General features: G+C 42.0%; 1 long non-coding RNA gene across 1 annotated transcript; it reads left to right on the top strand.

Moving 5' to 3' along the window:
* Window positions 1–5,218: 5,218 nt before the first annotated feature.
* On the top strand, window positions 5,219–9,607 carry LOC135410596 (uncharacterized). Its single transcript, XR_010428766.1, has 3 exons — window positions 5,219–5,324; window positions 6,051–6,089; window positions 6,675–9,607. It is a non-coding gene; the product is annotated as an uncharacterized LOC135410596 (long non-coding RNA).
* The last annotated feature ends 1,345 nt before the right edge of the window (window positions 9,608–10,952 follow it).

Genomic DNA, 10,952 nt, shown 5'->3' with positions numbered 1-10,952 from the left:
ACTTAGATTTGTTTTTAGTGGAAGTAGAAAAGAGTGCAAGCATGAAACAAAATTTCTTTAAAACTACAAAGAGAAAACTTCTACTCTTATTTTTGTTCTTTGACTTTTAGTAAGAATAATTTTAATTTACCACATCTGGGCAGCTTGCACACTATCAGATAGTACTTGCATATCCGGTGTTCTATGTACTCTGGACAAATACAATGACTTAACAAATAAAAAAAAAAAAAAACCACAAAACAAAAAAACACAACAACAACAAAACCAAACCAACAACAACAAAAAAAACCCAACAAAAGCTCAAATTAAATAAACACAAGAGTAACCACTGACACTCTTCAAGTGCCCTTACAGACCTGTAACACTATTTCTTTGCCCTTCCTAACAGCCACTTATTCTAGGCAACAGAGAAGAAGAGTAGGGGGTTTGTACCCTGAAAGAAAATATCATCAATAAATTCCAGCTATTTGAAGCTTAGAAGAAAAATAAGCAGCAAATTTCCAGGACTCTAATCCAGTAATTTCTCCCTCAGTACAGACTGAGCTTCGATCTCCTTTTCTGTGTTAACTGAAATTTCTTAACTAAACTCTATCACTTTGAAACAAATACTTTCAATGTGGGATTTCTGAAACAGGTTATAAACCTGAAAGAAATCATATTTGCAATCATTGGGACACAGAGAAATATTATTTACCTTGTGCAGAAAAAGCAAGGCACAATATCCTGCCCGAGCTTCTAGGAAGTCTGTCTGGTTCAGGAAGAGAAAGCTCTTTTCTAATTCCCATTGGGAAGACCACCTTTCCACACTGTATTTAATCCAGCCTGCCCACCTCACATAGCACCACACTTTTGTCACATTTTGTCCATATCAGTTGTCATTATAGCCGAAGGTCAAAAAAGGGTGTAGACTGCGCCAAAGCACTTTTCCTTCAGCTCTTTTTTTTTCAGAACAGGATGCCATTTAGACTCATGCATACCATTAACATAAATAACCTCAGAACTATTTAAATCCCAAAGAGAGTTTTCAAGTGTTTGGAAACAAAAATGTGTGCCAGGTATACATTTTAATTTATCCTTTCCTCCTGTTTTTAACTTAAAACGTTGGTAAATTAGATTATTGTGAAAACTACATAAAAGGGATAGCTTTGAGTTTGCTCATCCCTCCTTTCACTGCTCAGCACCCTGACAGATGTTCTCTTCCTACCTTGACATGCAAACACAAGTTGGTTGCCTCAGATTATTCTACTAGTGATTATTAGAATAACTTTTGTGTTAGGCAGCACTCCTCCCTGTAATTTTGAAGATGGAAGGCCATTTAGCCAGTTGATTTTAAAACTGTGTTTCACTTGTTTGAGACCACTTCTTTGATGTTAGAAAAAGCCAACAAAGTCACCCAATTTATTTAAAAGTGTCATGGACACTTGATGGACACTTAACCTGATATTCCTTTAATTCTAGCCTTTTGTCAGTACAACTGATGTTCATTTAAGTGCACATATGTAAATTAAAAAGTCCTGTGATGAAAATGTGCCAACAAATGAATAAATTTGTGCCTCTTTTTAAACTAAAAAAGAAAAAGTAAGGTTCTTTCCTCTCATTTTCTGTATTTTCTGCCCCTTTAATTTTGTTTTCCAAGCATCCAAAGGTAAAAGAGCTTGATAAAAACTTAGCGGTGGGGGCAGGGAGCAGGGGAAGAGAGGTAAGATAACATTATTCCAGGCCCTTGCTCTGTTTTGTTAGGACAGATTTAACCTTTGGGCTGCATCAAAAGATAGGCCTGAATGACTGCCTGATCATCTCTTCACTCTCTCTGCTTTCATCTGGATTACTCTTGACTGTTTTCAGGGATGATATCTCTCTGTTCTTATTTGGTAAATTAGGCTACTGTTTTCTTGTATTTCACTTATTGTAAAATGTTTTCTTTCTTAACTTCAGGCCATTGTTCCTGGGTAGTGAGCATGCTGTCACTGGAGAGGGGGTTCAAAGAGGGAACTATGTAACTGGGGTCAAATTCTGCCATATTTTGCCAGTTAACACTAGCTTGTTGTTGAGTGCTCTTGATTTCATGGCGGTTTCTAGCAGAAAAAAACATTTAAAAAAGAGATCAAAATCGGCCTTGTAATTGAAGGGGAAAATGAGGAAAGATAATTAAGATTATGGAATATGAAATAGTCTCAAATGGTAATTAAATTTTCAAGTTAGCAAATACTCAGAATAACAGGCCACGAACTGGGTGGTTTTTTGAGAGAGCATTTATTCATAGTCTGATTTATTAGTTCTTCTTGTTGCCTTATGATAAACACTAAAAAAAAAGAAGAAACACAAACAGAAATATCAAAGTCATTTTTGTTCCATTTAACAGTGAGTTTTAAAGCCAACAGTTGTAGTTCAGAAACAGAAACCTCAGAACAGAATACAAAAATGTGTGGTGCTGAACTTCGTTTGTTGTCACTGAAATGTATATTGTGTGGTAAATTTTTATCTAGTAGTGCTTTGAAAATAAAAAACCAAAGCAAACCCCATTGTAATTATATTTTGTCTTTTCACACTGAGTAAAACACGCCAGACATTTGAGGAGAGCAGGCTGAGGTGCAGAGGAACCAAGCACAAGCATGTGCCAGTGCTTCACAGTGTGTGCAGCCCGATTGCTGTCACTGGCATCAGCCAAGCTTCAAGAAAACCCAAGGGATTGCTAGAGTGCTTGTGACAAGGGCTTGCATGAAGGTGGTTACGGGCCAGCTCATTAAAGATGATGAACATGTCTTGTACCATGTTTGATGAGAGAAGGCCAGAATGAAAGAGCTTACATAAAAGCAAGACATAATGCCAGTTGACTCACTCAGCACAAGGTTGTCTCCACATGGAGTATGTGTAGCCATAATTAGTGAAATAAGCGTTGCTGTGTCTTTCAGGAACTGTTAGGACCTACAAGTTCCATTAGGTGGTTAATGACCACCTGCCCACAAGCATCACACATGGGTATTTTACAGGATACACATGGAGAGCTTCTTTAGAGTAGGTTACTGCTCTTTTCTGGTTCTCTTCCCTCCAGGTTGAATGGCATCAACATTTAGACCAGAGGTAGTCATGAAAAATCTCATACTTCATACGGGAGGGTCATGTCCATGAGGGTAGGGTGCCCACAACAGAATTTCCAAGTGCCGCAGCAAGACAAGTAACTCCCTTTTCCTTTTTAATTGCTCTTTCAAAATGAAGCAGGGAGGCAATGGCATTTGATATACTTGTATCAAGCATGCCTCCAGCCCTGAAGTGTTTATTCCGAGCTCAAAAATAATGCTGCTGAGTCAGATCCATCCCTGGTGTCGTTGTGGGACACTGGATTTGCTGTTTGTCAGGTATTAAGCAGTCTCTTATGTGTGGTTGCAGTGTTTTGGTGGGAAGTGTAGAAAGGCCCCACAGAGGCACCACCGTGTCCCCGCTCCAGACTCCGGCCACTGCCCGAGGAGACCTTCCCTGTGCAAGGCATGGTGCTGACTCTTCAGTGGGATTTTCACCAACCCCTTTAGATACACTGATAGAAGGGATCGAGTAGGTCGAGGGGGGGACAGGACGCACACAGGGCCAATCCCGCAGGAAACCAGAGAAAGCATCCCTCTCTGCAGCTCTCAAAAGCCCTACTCCTACCAGTCCTCCCGACACACCCATCTGCTGTGGTGCTGCATGCCCTTCCCCAGACCGGAGCTCCCACGGAGCCGGCTATATTCATATTATTCTCCCTTTTTTCCTACTTAAAACACAAAGGAAGGCTGACGCGAGCGGAGCCGCTCGTAACGACCCTGCTCCGCAGGGAGGTCAGGGGCGGCCCTGCTCCCTGACAAGGGATGCGGAGGGGGCTGAGTTCTGCCCCTCAGCCCTCTCCGAAGCCGGGGCAGGCGCGGGGCAGCGAGTGAAGGACTCGCTGCGAGGCCTCCTGTCAGGCGCCGTACCCCCCCCCCTCCGAGAGCCCCTTGGCGGGGCCAAAGTGAAAGTGAAGCGACTCCCGAAACCCTTTGGGGGTGGCGGCAGGAGCCATGTGACAGCCGGGAAGCAGCCCGGCCGCACGGAGGGCTAATTACGGGAGGCAGGGGTGCGCGTGTATAATTTCTAAGGGCTGCGGTGCCCCCTCCCCGCCCGCCACGGCAGGGGTGCCCAGCAGCCCCGCGCCGCCTCCCCACCCCACCCCGCTCCGCTCCGCTCCCTCCCCTCCCGCAGTCCCGCACCGCCGGCATCTCCCTCCGCGGCCGCACTCGCGGCCGTCCCTGGAGGCTGGGCCGGGCAGGACAGGGCGGGCAGCTTCCCCTCCCTTCCTCCCCTCCCCTCTGCCGCGTCCCCCTCAGGCAGGGCAGGAGCGCGCCCCGCAGCGCTGCGCCCGGGAGGAGGGACTCCCCTCCCGGGCATGGTCACGGTGGCTTATTAGGGTGGCCGTCTCTCCCCTTCTTTTTTTTTTTCTTTTAATTATTATTTTCAATTTTGCCCCTCCTCGCCGCCTCCGTGGCTGTCACTGCTCTCACCGTTACTTTTACCACCGCTCTTCCCGAGGCTCCCGGCGCGGCCCTGCCCCGCCGCCTCTTTGTGCCCGGCGCGATGCTGCGAGGGGCCGGCGGCCGGCGGGCGCGGCCGGCCCTTGGCGCCCGGGGGCAGCGGCAGGTAAGCGGGGAGGCGGCGAAGGCCGGGCGGGGGGCGAGCGAGGTGGCCGCTGCCCGCACCGGGGCCGAGCGGGCGGGAGAGAGAGCGAGGTGCCGGCGCGGAGCCGCCCGCCCCCGCAGCAGCCCCGCTCCTCACCCACGCCGCCGCGGCCGGCCGGGTTTGTGCCTTCCTTTGTTTTATTTAGGCTTTCTGTAAAAACTTGTTGTCACCATCACCCGAAGGGACACCCGCTTTCTTCCCCCTATCCCCAGGCGAGACCTTTGGGGTCTCAGACCCTTCCTGCATTGCCCCTTGCTTTGAGTCTTGCCGTTCCTGCCCGATATTAAACCTGTCTCCCGCTGCGTATCATCCCTCTCTCCAGCCTGCTTACCCCGCTGCCCTCCGGAGTCCCCCATTCCAGCCTTTCTGCCTATTTTGATTTTATTTTCTCCCCCCGCCTCTCCATGGTTTCTAAGGGACTCCCCTCCAACCTGTCTGTAGGTATGTTTGTGTAACCAGACACTGAGAGTAGCTGTCTGCCGAGGAATTAACTCGGCAACCCCCAAAGCTTAGTTTGCATTCAATAGAGGTGTTTGTTTTTCAGGTTTAAACCTCCAGACGGGTTGAAGAAATCGCCCGACAGGAACCACTCGGCAAATTTTGTTTCCTCCCTTGAAATCCCACTGGATGTGGAGCAGGTGGGGGATTGGGAGGGGAGAATTTTGGGGGGTGGGAGGGGGTGGTGGGATGGAGAGTGACCAGGGGCTGAGTGGTGTGGGAGGGAGGTGAAAAGGGCTTTAAAGTTGGGAGAGCGGAGCCGTGCTTTCACGCTTCCCCTCCTCTGAGGAGGATAGCTCAAGGCTCTCGCTCCCTTTCGTTAAAAATAAATACTACAGAAGTTGGCAAATTTTGTAGTTTTAGAGAAGTGAATTCTCTCCAGGATTAACGTAAAAAATGTTGATGTTTGAGGAACTGCTCTTGCTCAACCCGTAAATAAAGAGATGTTGACAGTTTGTCTAGCCTCTGGTAAACGAGAACAAAAAAATATTTCATTTCTTGAAGGGCATCAATACTTGTGAGAGTGGGAGGGAGAGTAAGGAGTTTAACCATTAACCTTTATCTGGGATCGTAAATGAGTTGAAACTCATGTTTCTGAAGCTTCTTTTATGCATTTGCTTTTCTGTTTTTCCCCCTCTTCTTTCCTTCACTGGAGATGGTGAAAGGTAAATGAAAACGATGCTCTCATTAATTGGACAAGCAGGCGATTTTATGGCTCACCAGTAAAAAATAAATGCCACGGGAAAGTTGCTGTTTGTAGTGCAAGTGGTGGGAAAGTGGTCTGGAGGGTAGGGGGGAAGGCAAAGCAGCGTGACTGGCTGCGGGTTGCGCTCTTAGTTTAGGGGCGTTTGAATTTGTGTTTCCAGATCATTCACTTGAAGACGCCGAAGGACAGTTTGTGGAAGGTAAGAGAGCCTCTTCCCCAACAGTTATATCCTACCACGTGTGCTGTGCGTACCTGTATATTTGCCTGTCCCTCAGGCCCTCAGTGCCAGCACATTCCTGCTGGGAAGTGATAAATAGGAAATGTCGAGCTATTGCTGGCCGCGGTGTGGATATTGTAAAGCACAGCATTTTTTAGCAAATAGATAAGATGCTTATACACACTGAGATGCTTGGTAAACTGATGAATTCCTCCCTTCCAAAAAAGGATGTCCTTTCTTTAGTTAATCAGGACATAGCTTAGGAAAACGAGGCAAAGGGTATAATGAAAAAGTTTCTGTTCCGACTGTTTTCTACATGTGGAAGTAATATGCCTAATTTAACATGTAGGTTGTTTCCAACAAAGATGTTAGTATTAATTTTGATATGAATTGGGGAGAAAAATTATCCTTGCACCTTCTTAATTGCATCTTTCCCAAAAGTGGTGTTATGTTATTTTTTGACTGTTATTTTTTGACACAGTTCTTGCCAGAAGTGAAATAAAATGACTCTTTCTACTTTTGAAAATAAAGTGTCTCCAGCCACCAGAACTTTTGTCCTTCCCACAGGTTTAAAGAAGTGAAAGCAGGAGATCCTGGGGAGAAGGCAAGGGTGGAAGAGATATGGGATCATAAAATTTGGCAGAGCAAGTGATTGAGGAGGTTGTCTTTGTTAGTTTGTCAGCATCACAGTTACAAGTAAAATATGCTTGTAAAATACAAATTCAAGTAATTTCAAATGAAAAATTAAAAATTGCTTTCCCATTTTTTTTCCTTAGGAGTCTTTCACTTGTTTGTCATTATTTTGTCACTCTCTTGTCTAGGAATCAAAAATACAAAGACTGAGTAATACTGCTTATTCTCATAAATTACTATAAAAATCTGTACAGCACACTCAGTTTAGAGGGAGTTCCTCTTCTTCCCCTTTAAATGAGTCCCTGCCAGCAGCAAGTGTGTTGATATACTGATCTGAAGGACTCAGGCATGATGCCAACTAAAGCAATTTAAATGACATGGTTAATAGTGTCTCTACTGTCCTTATCACACAGTAGCTGTCTTTAATAAACTCAGTGACTTCCATATGATAATCATGGATGACAAACTAACTGTAGTCCTAGCTCTCATGTTCAGATGAACTCCCTTTTGCTCTGATTGATAAATATGAAATGCGAATTACAGACAGACTGTAGAAATTTGCAAAATATACTTCCCTCCTCTAAGTTTGTGATCTCTTTCAGACAAATAAGACCCAAATAGATTATCTGAAAAAAAATTCTAAAGTTAGTGTTCCCATGGATTGCATTGCTATCAGTGTAATTTTTAAAAGTTTTTCTATAGTAATAATTGTATGCGGGACACTGCATCCTTCAAGTGAATCCTTATCAAACACTTCAGAAGAGGAAATAATTTTACATAAATTAGGTAAGCCAGTGTAATATGTCTAACAAATCAAAACACTCTGTAACTCTTGTAAAGCGTTTTGGATGGAAGTGAAGATTGATCCATCAATTTCAATTTGACATGAGTAACCTTTAAAAAACAGCAAATACAATTTCAGAAGTATGCACACTGGTAAACAGCTGTTTCACAGTGGGAGTTTTAAATTTCTTTGAGTACCTCTGGTACTCATACTGACTTTTTCCTTTGTCAAATTTAAGGATTACAACATACTATATAACCACAGAAGAATAGAGTAGTACAGTTGACAGGTTAACTGCAAATTGCATGTATGATTGCTTAGTTGTTTTTCTTTTTTTTTTTAAAGGTTTGATCCTAAAATATCATTGCTAGATCTTATCTTCCTGATTTTCAAACCTGCTAAATTTTGCCAAAAGCTGTAGAAATGCTCATGTTCTCAGCAGCTGTGAAGAGCTTACTAAAGCACCTAAGAATAATGTGTTTCATGTCTTGTGACTGTGGTTGAAATACAGTGCTGTGTGCTTAACTGATAAGTTTGGAAATGCTCTTCTTAATGGTCAAGATTGTGTTTTTGAAAATGAATACATGAATGCAGATTGTCGTCACAGTTTTTATTTCTTGCGGCTTTGTTTGCAAAATTCATTCCTTTGAGACTAGTGAAAAATAACAAGATTCTAGCTGTATCTTAAAAGTAACAGTAGATAAATAATAGTACTTTCCTAAAAGCCTTGTACAAATGAAGAAGTCTGATTTTTTTTTTTTACTTTGTGTCACCAATCATATTATAGTCATAATGAAAGTTAAACAATATAAGTGTTAGATTTTGTCAAAGTGAAAGACCCAACCTGAGATAGTACCAAAATGCTCCCATGAAATGCCTATGGCCCAAAAAATGGGGCCAAGAAGAGAATGTGACCTTTATGTATATATTCGCTATATAATAGATATGTTAACTTCAGTCACTCCTTGGCACTATGGATCTGCCCTATTAATTAAAACTAAATATTTGCTCATTCCAGCTAACATTTGGAAAGCTATTTGATGATGTGAAGGCACGGTATTTCTAGAAATGCTTTTTAATAGGTAGTGGGTCGCTCTTTTTTGGATGCTCTGACATTATGATAGTAGCTTTGCGATACTCAGAATGTGAATTTAAAAGTGATTTCATTGTTAAGCATTATAATTTATGACTTTTTTTTCCTGCAGCCTTCCTCAAACCTGATAGCTTTTTCAGTTCCACAGTTGGCCTCATGTTGCACTTTTCTCTTTGCTTTGAAGGCTGGGCAGAAGTCTTGTCAGGGTTTGCAGTTGTACTACTCCGTATAGGGCTGCGTGCCTGTGCTTAAAACCATACGGGTGTTATTCTTCCAGAATTGTTGCCACCATGGTTCCACTTTCTTATTAAACCCAATGCTAAGAATCACTTCATTAACAATGTATCACATTAAAAACCACATGCTAAGTATCATATACTTGAAAAATTATATTGTGAAAGATAAGGCCTCAGAGACTTGGGGTTTTCTGGGTGGGTTTTTTTTTTTTTTTTGGTTTTTTTTTGGGGAGGGAGTTGTTTTTGTTTGGTTTGGGTTTTGGTTGGGATTATTTGATTCTTCTTTTTTGGTTGTTTTTTGTTTGTTTGTTTGGGGTTTTTTGGTGAAAACTTGGCACATTAAATGCACAGAAAAAGTGTTCTGGTTCAGAAAGGTTTACAAATGTAGTATGTCAGAACCATTCCTCTCTAAAATATCTTTCTCATTTATTCTCCCTTGTTTGCCACATTGATCACTTAAGACCTGAAGTTGCTAACGTGCATAATAAGCACCATCTTATGACCGATGAATGCCACTGAAGTAATTGGAATAATTTTTAGTAAAGCAGTGCCCTGTGTTTGCAGAATGGACTAGCCCTTGTCTTTTAAGCTCTGCAGGGCAGGGAATTGTCTTTGAAGTATTTTCTGTAAAATGCCTGGCATGTCTGTGTGTGCCAAAAAATGATAAGTAATAATAAACGGTAGTTGACAATTTATGCAGACTTCTCTTTTTGTTTTTTAATTATTATTATAATTTCGGAATTTGCCTATAGGGTGCTTTCTAGCAAAAAGAAAAATGCCAGAGTGTCTTCCAGCTGGGGCAGGAAGTGCTCTGATGGCAAGAGAAACTTTTAATCAAAATAGAATGCACATTTAATCGATAATATCTTCTGTAAAGCCATCGGGCTAAAACATCAACTGTCATAAATCAGTGTATCTCCACTGAAGTCTGTAGAGTGACTTATGCCAGATGATATGAGTGTCCTTTTTGGCTTAAACAGTTTTCCTTTAATCTTTTTGCCGCTTAAACTTTTACTATGATCTGCCTACATTCCAGAAGCATAGAAGGACAATGGGATAACGTTTCCTTACTTTCCTGCTTCTTTTAAGCCTTTGGAGGCTTTTCTTTTGTGTGATGGCGCATGCTTTATTAGTTATATATGCACTAGTCTCCTCTTCAAGCCTGTGAAGGTAGCTACCCTCCTCAAAATCACACCTGTCATTATGTTCAGAAAAACTCCAGTCTCATCTAGCTTGCCAGATGCAGGTGTATTGTAAATAGCTTCCTGATCACTCTGTATATGTAGTTAAAGGTTTCTAAACACCAGTATTAGTTACACTCTTATTAACAATATCTGACATGAAGCAGTTTAGAAACACTGCTCCCCACATTTATTTCCCTGAATAATTTTATTGTGTCTGCCAAGGGTCCTAATATTTTAGTTACTGACAGCATAATTGATATAAAGTAATTGAAAATGCTGAGTGTGTATGTCTTGTGTGGTGGGACGACTCCAATGATATTCTGGCAGTAGAGAATGGAGAAATAGAAATTATTTTCTTTTTCTTCCAAGCCTCTAACAAACATTTTTGAAGGCAGTGTTAGTAAACTAATTCTTGTTAGATGTGGGAAAACTGTATTTGAGTAGAGAGTCACTCCTTTTCAAATGTTCAAGCTAAATTTTGTTGTTTCCCACTGAAGTATAATGCAATTTTTAGAATTTCAGCATAAATATTTTTTACAAAACTTGCTTTGTTAAGTAATGTAGAAAAGTAATCAAGTTTCTTAGATGACTGCCCAAAATTGATGGTTTTGAAGAAAGATGGGATACTTGTGAGTGTGTGTGAGATTTGAAAGCAACAGAGAAATCATAAATCCTCAAACACATAAGCACACAGGCACACTCTGAGGAGAATGGTATTAACTGCCTAATCATACATTTTTGCTCAAACTTCTTCTCGCTCTATGTCCAGTTTTTCCTGATCTTCCTAAACTAATAATATCTTCACTGAAAAAGATGAAAATGTTGTGCCCAGATGGTGTCCTGCAGAAGGTCACATTTGTAGCTTGTAGAGCCTGATAGAGAGTGGATTCTGCAAGTGGAAATGAATATACTCCA

Source organism: Pseudopipra pipra, chromosome 3 (assembly GCF_036250125.1).
Source record: "Pseudopipra pipra isolate bDixPip1 chromosome 3, bDixPip1.hap1, whole genome shotgun sequence".
Taxonomy (NCBI): Eukaryota; Metazoa; Chordata; class Aves; order Passeriformes; family Pipridae; genus Pseudopipra; species Pseudopipra pipra.
This window is presented reverse-complemented; position numbering and strand designations above follow the sequence as displayed.